General features: G+C 44.8%; 1 long non-coding RNA gene across 1 annotated transcript; it reads right to left on the bottom strand.

Annotated features, from left to right (window-relative positions):
* Positions 1-1,844: 1,844 nt before the first annotated feature.
* LOC120396949 lies at positions 1,845-20,163 on the bottom strand. The gene is made up of 3 exons (XR_005593553.1): positions 20,018-20,163; positions 15,988-16,130; positions 1,845-3,842 (listed from the first exon to the last, which is right to left on the bottom strand). It is a non-coding gene; the product is annotated as an uncharacterized LOC120396949 (long non-coding RNA).
* Positions 20,164-21,382: the final 1,219 nt, after the last annotated feature.

Below are 21,382 nucleotides of genomic sequence, written 5' to 3' on the forward strand. Positions count from 1 at the left end.
GGGAAGGAAGAAAGCCCAGTTTTACTGTTAATATCCCTTTCGAGTTAGTTTCATTTTCTGGCTCTCTTGGACTGGCTGGGTTCACAGCGCTTCAAGAGAAATGTGTTTTGTTTTCTTTTAAACTGTTCTTACTGAAATAAAATTAGGGTGAAAAAATATCTTCAAAAACCAGGCTCGGTAAATCCTTTTTTCTTTAAGACACAAAGATCTAAATGTCGGACTTAAATTCTGTTAACAGCATCCATTCAAAACTGACAAAAAGGAAGAAAATTCAGAGCCATGGCATCCCTCACACAGGCTATTCTGCCGTGATATTGCAGCCCATATGTTCCACAGTATCACACTTCTCAGCGCCACGTAGGTAAACGGCAACGCTAACAAATCCCCTTCTGTGCATGTAGACAATACAGCATGTGGGTGATAAATCCAGGGCCCCAACTGGCTGAGTTTATTTTCTACCCTTCCGAGTGCTCTGCTTAGGTATAGAACACCTAGTCCCTGTAGTAGTTCATGCTCCTCAGATCCCAAGTCATGGTCCCAGGCTTCACAACCAGAAGAAGTTTGAATGGAAATCCCTATAGAGCAGCTGTATGAACCAAAGGGGTCGCTACTGAGCAATTCCAGGTTCACCAAATCTGCGAGTTCCCCCAGAGGCTACTCAGCCCCTGCCAAGCCCAAGATCAAATCCTGTATCCAGATTGCCCACCTGGCTCTGGGAAGAGACAGGGTCAAACTGCAAAATCCAGATCTGAGTTCAGATTTCCAGTTCTCCAGTGTTTGGGACTCGAAATAAGAGGTTTAGGTGATAAAGGTGTGAAATCCAGAACTAGATTACCATTCCCGCTACCACAAACATTCCAATCCAGGATCATCACCAATAAAATGTTGCTCTTATGCATCACATTTCACCATCTTGCGGAGAGGAAAACTGAGGTCAGAAGAAGAGGAGTGTCTCGCCCAAGATCATATGAGTTAGTGTCAGACAAAGGAAGAGAACTCAGGAATCCTGACTCCTAATCTTGTGCTTTTTACATATGACCAATCTTCTCATTTTGCTAGTATTGAGCATTAAATTTGGGCCAGCCCTGACTAAGCTGGTATAAATTCTAAGTGCAATTATTAGTAGTAGTAGCAGCAGTAAGTATTAAGGTGATACGTTGAGGCCCCACTGTATAAACACATAATGAGAGACAGTCCCTGCCCCAAAGAGCTTACAATCTAATTAGAGACACTGGAAAAAGTGGAAGAGGGCAATAAGTTCATTACGGATTTTGATTAGTATTAACCATATGAACACAGAGGGAGCTGCAGACCTAGTCTTTCTGAGAAACAAGTTCTCTACATATTCTACCACTAATTATCCACGAGGCACAAAGATGCTTTGCTCATATTTGCAACAAAATATTTTCCCAGCGTGCAGCATGTCACATTATTATGTGTGAGCTTCTGCTAAGAGACCATATGTGCTGCAGTGCAGGGGGCCAAGTTAAGGTTGTTGCGTGCGCACCAAGTAGTATCTGGGGCTCACATAGCAGAATGGGTTCGCTTGTGTTACCTTTGCTCACTTGCTTCGTACTTTTAATTATTAAAAGATGACCTGAAAATGCTTTTCCTCTGCCAAGCCCTTCATTCAGGTTCCAGGGTCTTGCCTGCAGCCATTGAGAATATCAATGACACCTACAGCACAGAGGAGACTCGGGCTCCTTTACACAGACTTGCTATAGGTGTCAGTGATGTCAGCAGCTTGAGGAGAAGGAAACAGAAAAAAATACAGCAAGAGAGAAAGCCGAAATCAGATCATGGGCCCAATCCTGCAACACACAGAGCAACCTCCCTGGGTTTGGAGTGGAAGATGCCCAGGATCAGGCCCTACTTAAAGAATAAACTGATTTTCAGTTATTTTGTGGTAAACTCTGTTTATTTATACCCAATTCCACACAAATGTATATACCTACTGAAACAATTTTCAAAAACTTTAATTATTCTTATAATAAACTGGTCAGAATGATTCTCCATTGAAACAAAAAAACTTTTACATTGCAACAATGCATAGGGCAGGCTATCCGCTAGTTAATAGACAATCATCATTTATCAGATCAGCTATAAAAAACTTCATGCACAATTTTGAGACGTAAGTGGAATTCAGCTGATGCATAGGCCTCATGCTGGCCCCCATCCTGGGGTGAACTGCACCCTTAACAGGACTTTCAAAGCTGATCTTCAACTGTAAAGTACATACTTGGCGCTTTGCACTGCTCTGGCGATTTCAGCTCAATCATCCAATAAAGGAACAAAACCACATCATTAATGTAACTCACCAAACATGGCACAAGCTGCAAATACCTATAATGAACTCATGAAGATGTGAGAACCGAGAGTTAGTTATTTTAAAAAATAAGTTCAACTGGCAAATGTATCTGAGAATTCAGGGATCAAAAAAATAAATGAAATTTAAATGAAATAAGCTACTTGTGGCAAATTATTTTTTTAGCTCTACTTTGTAGCCCCAATGCACTCAGTGCCAATGCTTATTAATAATAATGAAAGCTAACTGGCTCCAAATGAGATAAGAATCTTATTTTGTTGATTTCACAGAGAGTGTATTTAGGTTACACTTGATAATACAGTGACTAAGTGCACCACAAATCCAGTGTAATTACACTGTTGTCATGCTTTTTTGATGAGTGGTAATTACCACTCATTCATTTAACTGGAAGGTTAATTGTATTACATAACTACTTGTTATTACCCCCTTTGCTTTCATTTTTAATACATGTAGAACTTGAACATGGGTTCATTAACTACATTGTATTTACACTTAATTCGCTCTCAGCAACATGGTTAACGTAGCTACGTAGTAATTACATGCATCAAAACTCAGACCAACAGTGTAACTACACTGTAACTACAGTGTGCTTGCAACCATTGTACTGTAAAGAGCAATCATTTATTTAAGGCTAGTGAGTGGTCAACTAAGTGTCTTGGAGGAAGGAAATTTCTGATTGGACACAGAAGAAATACACCGCATGGGTAGCGAAGGTGGAAGGTACCCTCACTACTATACCTGAAACATCTTCTAGAAACACCACATTTAGGGGTGAAAACATGGCCTATTCAGTCCAAGGTCTCCAATAAGCGTTACCTGTAGTGGTCATTTTCTGATGTAGATGTGCATCTACTAGGAACTAGGCTGACTCCCATCAACACATCTCACACTTGCCAATGACCAGCCATCTGCCAGTGGCAACTTTTGCACAATGTGGATGAGATTTTTTTTAAAAAATAGCTCACGATTCTGGGTGCTCAGTTTGAGACACACTAAAGCAGCCTGATTTTCAGCCAATGGGTGCTCAGCTCCTTCCGGAGAGAAGGTTCTTTAAAGCACCCAAAATTCAATAGTAACGTTTGAAAATCTTGGCCCATGGTCTTGGCTGGATTCAAACAGGTGATGGAAAAAGATTTTATAACACCCTAAACAAAGCCTCTGAACTGCCCAGTGCCTCCACCTTGGTTACCTCCACTGTAGGATTGCAGTGTAGCTCATATTTAAGTAAGTACACAGCTAGTAGATATCTGGTATGGCTACACAGGCCAAATCGTGTTCAGATTCTTCATTGTCTAGGAATCAATGGGTCTTCTCCTTTGAATAAGGTGAGCAGGTTCTGGCTTCATGGTGAAGAATGAGATCACCAGCTGTGCATGTTCTGTTTAAATATTCAGCCATTCTTTCAGTGGAAGATTCATCTGCCATGTCCCTTGGTGCTCTCCAGTCTAATTATTCAAGACCATTTTCTCCCCCTCCGAATGTCTATTGTTTTTAAAGTGACAGCACACAGCTCAGTCTAAATAATGAAAACCACAAGAAAGGCTCAGTTGCAAATCATCACTGCATTAGGTGGCATTTGCAACTCCCACCCCGTACTTCTGCAGAGCACTGGATGAGAGAGAATGGTCTCAAGCCTACATTACAGAATCGTCTCACAGACATCTTTTGCTCTCCAGTGGACAGTGCGTTAATCCCCCTGAAGACAAAAATGAAATACCCTGTTGGCTCTTGTGACAGAGCACCTTGGAAGATGTACATGCCTGAGCAAAGGTGTTCTTGTTATGCTCTTGCAGGGGGAAACTATATAGTTCATGTTTTCAATTCCCAAGTCTACACCACTATACGTAGCATCTATATAGCATCTATCATCCAAACATGTGTGCTTTAAAAAACAAGCTCAAACCATAATAAATAATACCACTTATGTAGTACCTTTCATCCACAGATCTCAAAGCATTTCACAAAGGTGGGTCAGTATCATCCCTAGTCTAGAGTTGGGAAACTGAGGCACGGGTGTGTTTAGTGACTTGCCCAAGTTCACACAGCCCATCAGTGATAGAGGCAGGAATGCAAACCAAATACCCTGACTCCAGTCATTAGACAACAGTCCCATGCAACAAACAATGCTACATGCATGATGGAAAGTAGGGGGGAAATACCCATAAGGAAATGTATTCCAGCTGCAAACTTCCAAAGAGGTTTTCAAGTAAGAGAAGACAACACCTTGACAGTGTCTATTTAAACAAAGGAAGCACTTTGTACATGTATCAGACAGTTCTCCATAGAGTTCAAGGCAGCAAAGGTCACCAGATACTGTACCTTTAAATAAAGTAACTAAGACAACGTGAAAGCACCTAAACGAAAGACTGCGGTTGAAATGAGAATGGAAATCTCTGTATGTAGCTGTCTGTTGCCATCTAGTGGATAACAACTAAACGTGCCAAAGTCAGAGCACTACCGGTTCGGAGTCCCCTTCTGGATAAAATTCTGTAAGCTTTTCAAGAGGATTACCTCCCAGCTACTGTCCTGCCACATTATTAACTGCCTGTTGTTTGTTTTAAAGATAAAGAGGATTTTTGTTATTGACTAAAAAAAAAAGTAGTTAAAGAGGAGCGTGGATCAAAATTAGTGTTTCTTTAATTAATTTAAAAGATAAAATGGGGGGTGGGGGATATATTCTACTGCCAAATGGTAAACAAAGGGTTTGCTTTGCAACTGCATGCATCAAACACTGCTGTCAAGGGTGCAACCTCTAACTGAACAGTTTAAAATGGCATTAAATTAACATGGATTAAAAACCCAGCTACAAATCTGTTTTTGTCCTTGTCAGTGGCAATTCAAGTTGCCTTCTGGTTCTTACTCTCCCATTAGAGTTTGCTCGGGGATGAAAGCGTTTAGGGTAATTTATGCAATGCCAAGTGCTGGGACTCTCAACTAGTTCTGTAAAACAGGATGTGTGCATGTCTGCCAGCCCATTTCAAGTCACCAACGTGCAAGAGGGAGTGCTGCCTGATAGCTAAGCAGGGGACAATGACTGACGGCTGCTGAGATTGATCCCTGGGACGATGTATCACTTCGTCTCTCTGGGCCTCATTTTCTCCATCTGTAAAATGGAGATAATAATCCTGACTTTGCTTTGTAAATCACTTGGAGTGCATCGATGCAGCAGCTGGACAGGTAATAGCCAGCTTGAGTCGATGTACACATGCTAGCTTTGATTGAGCTAGCACACTAAAAAGCAGTGCGGCCGTGGCGGCCTGGACAGCCACATGAGCTAGCTTTCCAAATACAGCCCTATCCGAGGCCCTAGGTATGTACTCCGGCAGCTGGCCCTTCTTGCTCCCCACACCCCTGTGGCTACATGCTATTTTTAGTGCTCTAGCTCAGTCAAAACTAGCACGTGCACATCTACCCTAGCTGGAAATTGCACCTTCAGCTGCATTGTAGACATCTCCCGCTTGCAGATCTCCAGATGAAGAGCACTGTGTGGAAGTTAAATATCATCACTCTCTTAAGCAAAACAGCTTCTATTTTTGGATGCCTACCCAAAGTCAATGGGAGTTGAAGGTGCTCGGCACCTGCAGAGAGGCTAGTGTGGCCAGATTTTTAAATTCAGCCATCGACAGCTCTAATTTAGGACCCTAAATCAATCCAGCCGGATTTTCACTAGTGCTCAGTTCATGGGTGAATAATGGGAGCTGCCAGGTGTTGGCAAAGCTGGACCTAGGCACCTAAGGGCTTGTCTACGCAAAGAGAAGAGTCACAAGAATGATTAACAATGAGGAGTCCTTAGACAACCCACCTTATAGTGATAAACTCTAGGATCTCAAGCTATTTAGCTTAACAAAGAGAAAGTTAAGGGGCAGCTTGATGACACTCTAGAAGTATCTATGTGGGGAACAAATATTTGATAACGGGCTCTTCAATCTAGCAGAGAAAGGTCTAACAATCCAATGGCTGGAAGTTGAAGCTAGATTGGTTGTCTGTGCGCTCCCCACGGATGTGCTTTAACAAACTGTTAATGCACATCAGCAGGGTACACGTGGACAGTTAGACTACAGCAAGACTCATGTCCAAGCTTACTGCAAACTAACCGTTCATGCAGATGAGGCCTACGTCTGGACACCCCAGAGCACAGGTATTAGAAATTGGAGCCATTTTTGAAAGTGTTGGTCTTATCTCCTCCATGTCCCAGTCTGGGGAAGGTGGCTGGGCTTTTCAAAAGGAGCCCAAGGCAGTTAGGTGTCCAACTCCCCAAATCCTAGCCAATAGCACCAGCTAAAGGGTGTTTGCGAGACCTATCTTGCATTTGTACCCACAGATGTGCAAAATAGCTTGACCATTACTATGTTGCATACTCCCCTTTCCTGCTGTGTTATCCAGAGAATTAGCAAGTTGTGAATGCATGGTACAACAACAGTTATAGAAAGGACTCCCGTCAACATGACCAGCCAAGCTTTATTCCACAAGGCACTGAGCATGCACAAATCCTATAGACTTCCTAAGAGGGTTGGTCTTGGATGCTGTTGATTGTCCTTTAAACCTAATGCTGATTAAGTAAATTAATGTCCAAAAGACAATATTTAAGGAGCAGGGAAAACATTTCCCATTACATTATGTCCCCAGGCCAGAGAGATAATCATTTTCTACCCTCCTCGGGAGGCCAATTCACCATTAAATTACAACTAACTAGTTTGGGATCATGTGCTTTACTACTCCAACCTGGTAGCTAAAATATCTATATTATTAGACCGCAAAGTGGAACAAGAATGGTTCTGAACAACGTAGGACAGGTTCAAAAAAGGATTACCTTTTGCCCATTTTTGGAGTGAATGAAGCCTAAGAATGGATCAGATTGGAATAGCCTTGCTCACAGAGTTATACCTCATGCCACAAGTAGCCCCATTGACTTCCATGAGACTGCTGACAGAGTAAGACACTGCACAGCAATAAAAAGAAGCTGGCCCTTATTTACCTTTGTTCTTCTGAGTTCTGGCCAGGATCAGTCTTTTTGACTATCAGGAAGTATCTGGAGAAGTACAAACCAACAGCTAGAGCACTGGACTGAGAGTGAGGAGACAGAGTTCTATACTTTGCTCTGCCACTGACCTGCTGTCTGACCTTGTGCATATCCCATCACCTCTCTGTCTCTCAGTTTTCCCTCCTAGCCTTTGGCTCGTCATGCCCAGTTAGATGGTAAGCTCTTTGGCAGAGCTGGCTGGCTGCTCTGAAAACAAATCATAATTTTGGTTTAAACCCAAAATTAAAAAAAATGTCCTGACATTTTCGGTGAACTAAAAAAGTAACCAAAAAAAACAAAAACAAAAACATTAATTTCAGTTCAAATAAAGCATTTCATTTGAGCTATTTTAACCTTTATTTTTTAAAAAATGAAACTTGAGGTCAATTTCAAAAACAAAAACATGGTTGTGAATTTAAAAAAAAATCAAAAAGTTGAATTTTAAAAAAATTCAGAAAAATTTTGCAGCAGGGTACAACTGAAAAAAATTCAGTTCAAATTTGTAAAATGTTTTGGTCAACCCAAATCTGCATTTTGTGCACCTCCGCCCCCCACCCCAAAAAGGGTTTGTCTGAAAATGTTTGCCCAGCTCTACTATTTGGCAAAGGGATTCTCTGTTACTAGAAGTCCACACCAGGCCTACCTCAATGATGTCCTAACCTCAGCGGGGACTGTAGGTGGTACTGTAACACAAATAAGTAATCATAACTATCCAGATTCAAATCCATTCCTCTTTCACCTGATGGCACATGCTTGGTGACTCTCTCTGATGGGAAAGATTGGACCAACGGCTCTTTGCTGATTAGTCAGCTACCCAAGAGTTTGTGGGCACTTGGTTTGTTATGTCTGGAGGGGTTTCTGAGATTCTTTCAGAGTCGACGTAGCTCTGCTGCTCTCATACTCATGAGCTAACTCACAGGTATCTTTAGAGAACGGACAATTCTGTAACAACACATCCTTCGGGGAATTTTCTCCTCACCACAGTTAATGCCTAGTCTGTGCCCTGAACCATGAGTGGAGATATCCCTTGTATGTTTTCATCCTAGCTAATGCAGTTACAGTTCATATTCTTATAATACAAATAGGGGACAAATCCTCAGCTGGTATAAATTGGAGTACTCCATAAACTTTAGCCCACGAAAGCTTATACCCAAATAAATTTGTTAGGCCTGGTCAACACTGAGGATGGGGGAGGGGGCAGGGGAATCAATCTAAGTTACGCAACTTCAGCTACATGAATAATGTAGCTGAAGAAGTCAACGTACTTAGATCGACTTACCGTGGTGTCTTCACTGCGGTGAGTCAACTGTGCCGCTCCCCCGTCGACTCTGCCTGCACCTCTTGCTGAGCTCGAGTACAAAAGTTGACGGGAGAGTGCTCAGGGGTCGATTTATCGCGTCTAAACTAGACGTGATAAATTGACGCCCACTGAATCGATCGCTGCCCGCCGATCCGGCCAGTAGTGTAGACATACCCTTAGTCTCTAAGGTGCCACAAGGACTCCTCGTTGTTTCAACTGAACTAGCTCCCTTAACTGAGCTATGTCAATTTAAATCAGCTGAGGATCAGGCCCATACATCTCTAATCCAGTTCTTAAACCTACTCAGCTCACAGCTTCGCTAACATCTTGTGGCAATGAATTCCACGGGTGAACGATGCACATGCTGGAAAACACCAGAAATTTCATCAGAAAACTACCATGACAAGATTTCCAGCTCAGTTTTGCAGATGTTCTGGTAAGCGTACAAACTTTGGGGTGCTTATCCAAACCTTTTGAGGACCTGCTCCATTGCTGTTCTTCGAACTTATATCCAATCTGCAATGCTAGACATTTAAAGATGTAGAGGGGTTGGAGGGGAGAGGGTGATGAATCCAGCCAGCAATATTTTTTCTGTTTTGTATCATTTAAAAAAAACTAGCATTAAAGGACTGAATGGAGCTCACCCGACATTTTTTAATGTACTGTAATTTCTCAGGAAAACACTTTGTGAAAAGTGAGCAATATATTGTGGTGCATAAGTATGCGACCATAGCTTCCCCCACCATGCAAAACATCTGTGACCTTGCACAAAGGTCATTCCTGCAGTAGTGTTTCTCTTTACTTTTAAAGAAATGTCAGGCCATTTTTTATACAAGACTTATGACAGGGTGCTGTTTATTGTATCACAAAGCCGCTATAACTCCAGCACGAGGAAACTGCTATTATTTGGAGAGTATATATCTTTCTGACTAGCCGTAAAGATGAAAATTAAGAAGGGTCTTTTTGCCCAGAGTATAAGTCAGAGTCTCCCTTAACAATTCCAACATCATCTCTGTAGTTCAGAGGTTCTCAAACTGGGGGTCGGGACCCCTCAAAGGGTCGTGAGGTTATTACATGGGGGGTCGCAAGCTGTCAGCCTCCACCCCAAACCCCGCTTTGCCTCCGGCATTTATAATGGTGGTAAATATATTAAAGAGTGTTTTTAATTTATAAAGGGGGGGTGTGTGTCACACTCAGAGACTTGCTGTGTGAAAGAGGTCACCAGTACAAAAGTTTGAGAATCCCTGCAGTTGAAAAAACAATCATTACCAGCGTCCTGGTCAAGCTAATTAAGGATACTGGGCTTAACGGAGTTAGTGTGCATCTCCCACTGAAAATCAATGTGAACTGACACCTAACCCTTAGAAATCCCTTCCTTAAGTGAACAGAAATGGATCAAAACCAAACTGCCAAACAAAATTAGAGGACTGGGCCAAAAGAAATCAGACGAGGTTCAACAAGGACAAGTGCAGAGTCCTCCACTTAGGACAGAAGAATCCCATGCACTGCTACAGACTAGCGACCGAATGGCTAGGCAGCAGTTCTGCAGAAAAAGACCTAGGATGAGAAGCTGGATATGAGTCAGCAGTGTGCCCTTGTTGCCAAGAAGGCTAGTGGCATATTGGGCTGCATTAGTAGGAGCATTGCCAGCAGATCGAGGGAAGTGATTATTCCCCTCTATTCGGCACTGGTGAGGCCACATCTGGAGTATTGTGTCCATTTTTGCCCCCCCCCCCACTACAGAAAGGATGTGGACAAATTGGAGAGAGTCCAGTGGAGGGCAACAAACATGATCAGGAGGCTGGGGCACATGACTTACGAGGAGAGGCTGAGGGAACTGGTCTTATTTAGTCTGCAGAAGAGAAGAGTGAGGAGGGATTTGATAGCAGCCTTCAACTACCTGAAGGGGGGTTCCAAAGAGGATGGAGCTCAGCTGTTCTCAGTGGTGGCAGATGACCGAAAAAGGAGCAATGGTCTCAAGTTGCAGTGTGGGAGGTCTAGGCTGGATATTAGGAAAAACTTTTTCACTAGTAGGGTGGTGAAGCACTGGAATGGGTTACCTAGGGAGGTGGTGGAATCTCCTTCCTTAGAGGTTTTTAAGGTCAGGCTTGACAAAGCCCTGGCTGGGATGATTTAGTTGGAGTTGGTCCTGCTTTGAGCAGGGGGTTGGACTAGATGACCTCCTGAGGTCTCTTCCAACCCTAATCTTCTATGCTCCATAACCAGTCACACCACTCCTGTGAACTTCCAGAGTCTTGGAGTTTGAATGCAGATCTGAATTTCCTGACTCCCTACTGATGGCTATATTGGGCAAAACCAAACACCCAGATTCGAAACCCCTGCCCTTCAAGCTCACATGGTGAAATATCAGATCCTGGAATAACATTTTAAAGCTATCCCAGATCCAAACACTCCCAAACTATGGACTTTAGCCATTGACGTTAATGGACTTTTCAGTTGGAAGGTGGGTGTTGAAATGTGGATCTAGATGTGGATTTTGTAGCTAATGACAACACAATATAGTAGAATGTGCCTTTTAGGTGAAGCTGGTGTCATCACTGGTGTTTCATAAGCCCTTGGTTTTGTTTGAATTTTGGCTTCAGACCCCAAAACCACAAGTAAGGACTCAGATCAACCTGTCAAGGGTCAGGTTTAAAAAAAAAATAAAAATCACATATCCACAAATCCACACTGGTTTTAGCTGCAGAAGGAAGCCCAACACCTCCTAATCTAACACCAAATTGCCCCAGGACCAAGATTAGGGTTTGTAACAAAACCAGCTGAAAACTCCAGTGTTCCAATCATTTTACCGATGGTTTTACCGATGGTTTAACTGAGCCACACACAAGGGAAGTGACTCAGCCGTTTGGGATGGGATCTTCACACAGTGTCACTCTTGGTCTAAGTCAGTGGGAGTTTTGTTATGAATTTCAGTGGGAACTGAGTCAGGCTAATGCCACGTGCTTTTGAAAAGCTCACCCTTAATTCCTTGCTGCATCATTTCAGCTTTTCTCTAGGACAGGGATACTCAGACTGCGGCTTGTGAGCTGCAAGTGGCTCTTTAATGGATCTCCTGCGGCTCTTTAAAGCAAATGATATTAAAACACTGTGAGATTTAATTATTAACAATCTAGATTATTAGCCAATCAGGATGTTTCTACTATGTTATTAAACAATTAAGTTACCAACTTGCACTGTGATTAACATATAGATATCTATTATTCTCACAGCAAATAACTAAATATTACCCCCATCATACTGTTTTAATATGGATCACTTGCTGATGACCTGTTCTGTTCATTCCCTCTGGGGCACCTGGCATTGGCCACTGTTGGTAGATAGGACACTGGGCTAGATGAACCTTTGGTCTGACCCAGTGTGGCCATTCTTACGTTCCTAATAGTACTATAGGAAACGAAACAACGAATTCACACAACTGTGGCTCTTTGGATGATGCTGATTGCTAATTTGGCTCCTGACCCACTGAGGTCAGAGTATCACTGTTCTAGGAGCTGTCTTGTCTCTGAGAGCCAGTATTCAGTCCATCTAAAAAGCACTAAAGCCTCAAGTTGCTACAGCAGGGTATGTCGTTGCTTACTCTGCACAGCAACAGGTCTTCTGTTCAGAGTTGTTAAAACAGCATATAGCACTAATAAGCAACATCACTTTCAATCACTAGCGTCATTCATCCAAAGATCTCAAACACTAGTGAATTAGGATCCAATCCCTACCTGCCTTCATCCCTCAGGAATCACTTCAACAGTGTGTGACATACAGTGTGCTTGCGGGACTGTGGAAACCGTCCTCTGAACGGCTCTTCAGAGCTGCTCATCACACGCTTTACAAAAGCAGTTAGGATTGTCATTCCCATTTGTAAGATGGGGAAACTTGGGCATACAGAAGTTAAACAACCTGCCTGAGGTCACAGAGCCAGAGGTAGAACCCAGGCACTAAGATAGCCAGGCCCATGCTTTAACCATTAGACAACACTTCCTCTAGCAGAGCACAGATGTACAAACATGACAGCTGTACCGCTGTCCTCTCCAGTCCCCTCCTAAGCTTAGCTGCACTCTCCTGAGGTAGATACACCATTAAACAGGGTCATCATACAGACATCTAGCAATGCTTTAAATAAAAGGCACAGTAATAATAAACAACAATAAAAAAACCTGCCAATCACCATAAGAAAAAGTGTCCACTGGGAAATTAACAATTGCCCTCCATGGACTACCTAGCATATGCCAACTGCAACCAAAGGTTCTGGTTTCATTTAAAAACACTGAAAGTTAAATTATAGCTCTTTTTAAAAAAAATGCAAAAAGTGTATATGCAACAATTCAAACCAAAATGGCTTAATAGACCCTGACCATAGGCTCTACCACATGTACCAGAAAGGCCAATGCAAGCTATTTCAATCAGCCACAAAGCCACTAAATAGCAATTGCCCAGCTGTAATAATTCAACAGGAGAAAACTGTGGTTCAAAAGAAATGGTGACATTTCTCTGATTGCTCAATTTGCTCTCATCTTGATTTTCATTTGCCCAAGCTTCAAAGCAAATGGACCTTGTGGGCTAGATTTCAATAAGCTCAGGACGTTGGATCCCTGGCGGGCACTGAGCACTTCTGAAAATCTGGCCACAATGGGAACTGCGTTAAACCTTAAAAATAAAAATCTGGCTTCTTATTTAGGTGCCTAAATGGTTGCTGAGCTCTTTGGAAAAATCTAGCCCCACATTTCTAATGGACACCCTAATGCAAGATATGCAACTACATAATGAGGGAAGACTCCCCCCCAACATTTTTAAGGTTCCTGATTCAGCAAAGCACATATGCACATGCTTAAGTCCATTCCCAGACACCAAAGCGCTTAACATAAACATGTGCTTAAATGCTTTGCTGCAGCAGTTCTCAAACTGTAGCAACCTGAGGACCCCCATTTTGAGTTAAAAATTTTCACAGACTCCCAAGCCAGTCCCCCTCTCAGCCCCAGGCCCTACCCCAAATCCACCCCTTCCCCCATAGCCCCACCTGACCTCTTCCCAGCCCCGCTCCACCCCACCTCTTTCCACCTCCTCCCTGAGCTTGTCCCATCCCCGCTCCTTCCCCGCCCTCCCAGCACCTCCTGAACGCTGCAGAACAGCTATTCTACAGCATGCATGAGGCACTGGGAGGGAGGGGGTGGAGTTGATCAGCAGGGCCAGCAGACCTGGACATGACTTGTGGACACCCCCATCCCAAACACCCTCACGGACCCCAGTTTGAGAAACCCTACTTTGCTAAATTGAGGCCTAAAACGATTTTCATAATCTGAAAATGACACATTTTGTCCAATTCTAAATGTGTTGAGCAATCGTAATAACACTTTGCTCTTCTCTTGTTCCCTTCACCCAATGTTCTCTAAGAGCAATGCTCACAAACATCAACTATGAGTATGTCTCCACTGCATGGGGTGTGACTGCAGCGTAAGTAGACGTCCTGAACTAGCTTGTATCTAGCTAGCTTGGTACCGAGCTGTGGCAGACAGGGCTTCACTACAGGCTACTGTTCCAAGCGACTACCCAGGGTTCTGGGCAGGCTTGTACAGCCAGCCCATACAAAAGCACATGCTGCCACAGCTTCTCCATTCTGGTACCTGAGCTAGCTAGGGTACGTCTACACCAGTGATTACAGTATCGACACACCCTATATTTCACAAGCCCGGCCCGCATCGAGTGTGGAAGTAATAAATCAGGATAACTTCATCCGCCACCATTGTGGAACACAGCAGCAGTTTAATAGCACAGAACCACACTACAAAGCCATCTCAGCCCATCCCACCTTCCCTCCTATTGCTTGGCACACACTCTGGTTGCATATAGTTTCAAATTAGGCCTTCGCTCCTGAAGCTGGTTCCACACAGAGGTCGGTGCAGGATTGGGCCCTTCGATAGGATCCTTTTGGGAGCAGGGACCGCATACACTTAGGTTGCCTGGATGGCACTTAGCAAAGAAGGTCCCCGACCCCGCCAAGAGCCTTTGGGCACTATTCTAATCAGATAATAGAACAATACCGTATGCATTTGAAACTGCTGGGTGGGGGCATATTTAGATATGTAGATTGTAATTACTTGAGCTGGAATTTAGCCAGGACACAAAGGTTACCCTTGCCAAAAGTGCCATGGGATGTCTATAGAGCACAGCTAGTTAGGATCTCCATTTTATTTTTCAATTTAAAAAGCTGGCTCTCCCTTGCAGCAGAATGCTCCTCAGTACTGGTTCAGTATTGACTAGGGATGGCAGAAAAACATGAAGCATTTTCCGTGACAAGTTTAAAAGGAAATGAGGGTGGGGAATGAAGGATTTTTGTTCCTTCCAAATTTTTCCATGGTATTTTCCCCATTTTTCATCATGAAAAAATATTTCCATTTGATAGGAACCTTTTGGAGGGAGGGCGTGAGGGGGGCTGGTTTCCATCCTCCTCCTTTTGCCCTGTCCCCCACGACTTTTGGGAAAGGGAGGAACGCAAAGATGTTTTATTTCTATTACATTCAAAGCAAAGCAACATATCGACTAAACATTCCAATAATTTGAAAAGCCATTTTTTCATCCAAAAAAACTTTTTCAATGAAAACGTGGTGACCAGCCCTCATATAGATTCTGGAGCAAGAACACCATCTAGTAAATCGGCACCATTCCCCAGAATGGTTAGGTGCTCCTTTGTGGTCTCCAACCCTACCATGGATCCTTCCAGATCTTATGGAGAAGCGTTAGTAAGACGCACAGGGGAATGGAGAACCTTTCTTATGTTATGAGAGGAGACTAAAGGAACTTGGCTTGTTTAGCATAGCAAGACAAAGGCGGAGGGTGATCTAATAGCTCTCTATGGGTGCTGGTGGCCTGTGATATACAGAAGATTAGACTAGATGATCTGGTGGTTCCTTGTAGCCTTAAACTCTATGACTCTAAATACAATAAGGACTAAGTACCAGAGAGGAAGAAGAGTTGTTTAAGCTCGAGGACAATATTGGCACAAGAACAAACTAGCCAAAGATAAACTTTGGTTGGACATTAGAAGATTTCTAACCATCTTAGGAGTGAGGTTCTCGAAGAGTCTCCCAATGGGAGTAGTAGAAGGAAACAAATAACTAGTTTTAAGCTTGAGTGTGATACGTTTATGAAGGGGATCATATGATCTGCGTTAGCAGGGACTGGACTCAATGCCTAGGAGGTCCCTTCCAGTCCTATGTTATCTTGCGAGATCTGATTGGATCACAGCTTGAGGTGGCATAGCTACAGGAATCCTGCAAAAAGCCAGTGCTCTGTGCAATACAGTTGAACTCTGCAGCCTTAAATGTTACCTACCTTAAACCTCCATCACGGGCAGCAAACTGTGTAATGCATAAGCTCTACGGAGCTCTCTAACGGATGGTGCGGGAGCATCCACGTGGATGGATGGGAGTCGAATATTTACTGGGCACTGGAGTGCCATCGAGTTGGGGTCCCTGCTTAAAAAAAAAGAGAGAAAAAAGTGATTTAATGCAGCTTACTTTAAATAAAGTGCGAACAGGGTCGGTGACTCTACAATAACAAATCTCAGTACAACCATTGTTCCCCAAGGCTCTTCCTCACTGGTGGCTTTTCTGCTGCTCTCTCATCAGCAAGTAGCAGATGATGTCTACAGGAATCCTGTGCTTCAAGTATAAGTAAAGCCTCTGTCTTGCAACTGGATCCACATGGGTGGGCCCTTGCATCTGTGTGGAGCCCTATTAACTTCAGGGGAGCAATAAGCCAGGCAAAGATTCCACCCCCACATACCCAATGGCAGAATCAGGCACTTAGAATTACCCAGGATCTGGATTCTTGTGAAGGTCACTAATGCTGGTTGAACAGAACAAAGCAGAGATGAGATCCAAGTTCAAATATAACATGCTAACATGGTGTGGAATAAACAGACAGGGAAATTTCAGGGGCTACCAAGGATGCATTACTATCACAGATGGGTGCAAGTTTGTAACATGTATAAGCCTCGGAACTAGGAAAAAAGTTTTAATTCTTAGAAGCCTTGGACAAATCCTTATTAAAAAATAATCATATCCATTAATTGCATGGGTTCTAAGTGGCCTCGTTGGACTCCAGGCTGGAGTAGTTACTTAAGAAAGATCCAGAGTTAACTTCAGACACTGCACAATAACACAGGACCTTAAAAGAAATTAAAAAAAACTTCATCCAATTTTTTTTCCAAATTAAATCAGGAACATTCATAATTAGTTCTTACACCAGAGATATCTAGTGGGAAATGAAAGAACTGAAAGAGCCATAAGCTGCCTTCGCCCTTTCATTAATATTTGCTCCCAAATGCAGGTCAAATAAATCTAACTCACAGTTTGAAATGAGTAGCTTTAAAACTGATGTATTACTTCCTGTTCGGATTTATGCCACCCATTTTGGATAATTACTCCCAGTGCTTTCCCCCTATCGTATTGAAAGCTTCTTCATGAGAACTGAGCAAAGCTGGGTTCCCGGAGATCTCTTCTGCTTTGAATAACTTACCCCCTGCCACCTCCCACACAAAGATTATTTCTACCTTTGCAATTTAAGTCATTTGGGTCTGCACAGGCAGATACCTTGCACTCATTTATATTTGTTATTCTGTGTATTACAGGAGAAGCTCAAGGCCCCAACCATGACAGGACTCCATTGTGCTAGGCACTGTACAAACACCCGAGAGACAGTCCCTGCCCCAGGTCTAAGGCCTTGATCCACAAAGACTTATGCACATGCTTGATGTTATGCTCTGTGAGTAATCTCATGTGCAAGGCCCTGATCCTCAGGGCCGGCTCCAGGCCCCAGCGCGACAAGCACGCACATGGGGCGGCACTTGCCGGCAGGGGCGGCAGATTGGGCCGGCGGACCTGCCGCAGTCACGCCTGCGGGGGGTCCACCGGAGCCCCGGGACGACCGGACCTGCCGCAGGCATGACTGCGGAGGGGGCGCTCCTCCCGCGGCTCCAGTGGACCTCTCACAGGCGTCACTGCGGACGGTTCGCTGGTCACGCGGGTCGGCTGGACCTCCCGCAGGCATGACTGCGGCAGCTCAACCGCAGCCGCCGGACCAGCGAACCGCCCGCAGCTGCGGGAGGTCCAGCCGAGCCGCGCGACTAGCGGACCCTCACCAGTCAAGCCCGCGGGAGGTCCGCTGCTCCCGGGGCTCCGGGGTGCCTCCCGCGCATGACTGCTTGGGGCGGCGGAATATGTAGAGCCGCCCCTGCTGATCCTGCAAAGATTTATGCATCTGCTTAACTACATGCACTTCAATATATGCCAGTAGGGTATTTATGCTCACAGCATCCCCGATAGGGGAGAGCTGTTATCTACACTTTACAGATGGGGAATCTGAGGCACAGAGAGGCTAAGGCCAGACGCTCAAAGGTATTTAGACATCAATGGGATTTAGGTGCTTAAACACCTTTGAGGATCTAGGTGTAAGTAACTTGCTCAAGGTCACATAGGAAATATGTGGCAGAGCAGGGCATTGAACCCAAATCTTCCAAGGCTTAGGCTGGTGCCCCAGCCATTGGACAGTCTTTCCTGCCTCTTTCTTCCCAATAGATAGGAAACAGAGAGGGGCCCACAGCAAAACACTGGATCCAAACACCCCCACATTTCAGAACCAAACTCTGGGCTTGGCTATTGCTCTACATTGAGACCATTTCCAAACATTCCCAAAGGCTGGATCTGGAATTTGTATCTGGCCCCCGAGCCACATCATGGACTAAGCTGAACCCACAGATCCAAAATCAGGAGAAGTTTGAATTCAGACTTCATGAGGGACTCAAGTCTTTTTCCTATAGATTCCAGGGGAGAGCAAGAATCTCAGGGATTTAATTGTTGGTATAACAAAGAGGCAAGCCATTAAGGAGAGATTAGAAGAAAGGGGAGCAAACCATCATCCATCTAGAACAGTGTTTTTTCAAAGTTTGGGTCACAACCCAGTACTGGGTGCAGCATGTAATGCACTGGGTCGCCTTGCTCAGCATCCAGGTACCCTAGCGGCTCTGGTCAGCATTGCTGACTGAGACGTTAAGAGTCCGGTCAGCGGTGCTACCCACCTAAGGCAGGCTAGTCCCCACCTGTCCTGACACTGCGCTGTGCCTCGGAAGCGGCCAGCAGCAGGGCCACAGGGCTCCACACTGCCCTTGCCCCGAGTACCAACTCTGCACTCCCAGCCAATGGGAGCAGGGGATAGGGGTGGTGCCTGAGGGTGGGGGCCACTTCTGGGGCACAGTGTGGTCCGTGGTACCAGGACAGGCGGGAAGCCAATGGGAGGTAGGCCTGCACGCCAATCCCCTACCCCAGCCTTGAGCCTCCCTAACCCTCACCTCCAGCCCCATCCCACAGCCTGCACCCCCAGCCCAGACCTCCTCCTGCACCCCAACCCCTTGCCCCAGCCCTGAGCCCCCCTGCACCCCAACCTCCTCATCCCTGGCCCCACCCCAGAGCCTGCACCCCCAGCCCAGAACCCTGACCCCCTCCCACACCCCAGAGCCCCCTCCCACATCCTGAACCCCTCATTCTCCACCCCACCCTGCATCCCAACCCTCTGCCCCAGCCCTGAGCCCCTCCCACACCCCAAACCCCTCATCCCCAGCTCTGTTGGGTCACAGGCATCAACAATTTTCTTCAACTGGGGTCCCAGAAAAAAAAAGTTTGAAAACCACTGATCTAGAGCACCCATGTAGCCAAGGTGGGTCTAGCTAGCACTATACCAGTGTCTCCCATAATGGTGAATAAATATTCCCAGAAGAGCATAAATTAAACTGCTTTATAAAAGATATTGATTTTCTGTGCAAACAAAAGGAGGACTTACCCTTGCTACCATCTGGCAGAAAGGAGCAAGTAACTGGCTCCCACCTTAGCATAACCAGCCCATACACTAAAATTGCAAGGGAGTGTTAAGCTAACTCAGCTGTTTTGGATTTAGGCATTAGGAGAGCTGTGTCTGCTTTGGAGGCTAGGTAGTCAGAAGAGATCTTTTTAAGAGTCAAAGGTTATAGCCAGGAGCACTAGAGCAAGTATTTGTGTTAAAGAGCATTCAGAGGAGTTGCAGCATGAATTTCACAAGGAGGAGCTGAGACACAGGAAGGTTAGGTGTGGCAATGCTAACAAACCTTCTGCTGCTTGGGGAACCCAGGGTCATGGAATCCCATCTCACTAAGCACAGGCTGAAATGCTAATGGTACATTTGCTGCCAGTGGTCAGAATGTCACAGTTTGGAGTAGGAATTACTTTGTGCTGCAGGGATAATTTGACCTCCTATCACCTACTTTACCATAGCCCAGAGTGAAGCATGCTGCAGGTTCCTCCTGCAAAATCTCCATCCATAAGTCCCTTACCTCCTTCCACACTCACAACCATTCTAGGCATCTTCCTTATTTCTTCTACCTTCCTTGCTGTGGAATTAATTGCCTCAGTCTGACACAGGGGAGGAGCCTGGGGAGAGAGTCATAAACTAGCTTTTCTCCCTGAGATCTAAGTACAGAGTCTAGATTTGCTTGAATCAGCCCTGGGGAGGAGACTAGTAATCAGGTAATTTAGAAGCTGAAATCTAAGGCACCTGAGTCTGGACTGCAGCCCTAGAAGATTGAGATGTTTGTTCATAGATTCATAGACTAAGGTCAGAAGAGACCATTATGGTCATCTAGTCTGACCACCTGCATAATGCAGGCCACAGAATCTCACCCACCCACTCCTGTAACAAACCCCTAACCTATGTCTGAGTTATTGAAGCCCTCAAATCATGGTTTAAAGACCTCAAAGTGCAGAGAATCCTCCAGCAAGTGACCCGTGCCCCATGCTGCAGAGCAAGGTGAAAAACCTCCAGGGCCTCATATCTGTTGTTCAGATACGTCTTTATTTTCCTTTTGCTCTGTTCTATTTTTCTCCTGTACTAGAAGCTGGCATGGGCCTGAGTGCACAGGTTAGATGCAGGCCTGAATGCCTTAAAGCTGTAAGGGAAGAAGTGGGTTTTAGTGGGGGGTGACTGAGCCCTATTCTAATTTACCACAAAATTATATTTACACCTGAATTTCCCTAAATTGGGGGATAGAGGCTGGAGATTCTCTTTTGGATCCATCTGTCAGATATTAATACACGTAGCTGTAAACATTTACTGCTGTTTGATTCATGCTTACAACTGTCTGGGGGCAGGTCTACACTAAGACCGGGGGTCGAACTAGGGTACGCAAGTTCAGTTACGTGAATAGCGTAGCTGAATTCGAAGTACCCTAGTTCAAACTACTCACCCGTCCAGACGCCGCGGAATCGAAGTCTGCGGCTCCAAGGTCGACTCCGCCACCGCCTTTTGCAGTGGTGGAGTACCGGAGTCAACCCCGGCGCTTCCGGAGTTCGAACTATCGTGTCCAGATTAGACGCGATAGTTCGAACTCCGAGAAGTCGAACTCACCGCGTCGACCTGGCTGGTAAGTGTAGACTAGCCCTGGGAGGATTTTGCTAGGTAACTGTTACACCTATTTTTCCCCCCCTCTGTGTAGTGCACCATTAACTCTCGAAGAAAGCTGCTGCCTGCAGAGACATGGAGCCATTTTAATATGTGGTGTTCATACAGCCTCTTGTAAAGGAAACATACAATCCATAGTCTCAAGGAGACTTTACTTCTGTTCTCTTTTTATTTGCTTGCTTCCTTTCATCAGAAATAAGCCCATTCAGACTGAAAGTAACTATAGATTTTTGCAGGTGGA

Source organism: Mauremys reevesii, linkage group 2, assembly GCF_016161935.1.
Source record: "Mauremys reevesii isolate NIE-2019 linkage group 2, ASM1616193v1, whole genome shotgun sequence".
Classification (NCBI taxonomy): domain Eukaryota; kingdom Metazoa; phylum Chordata; order Testudines; family Geoemydidae; genus Mauremys; species Mauremys reevesii.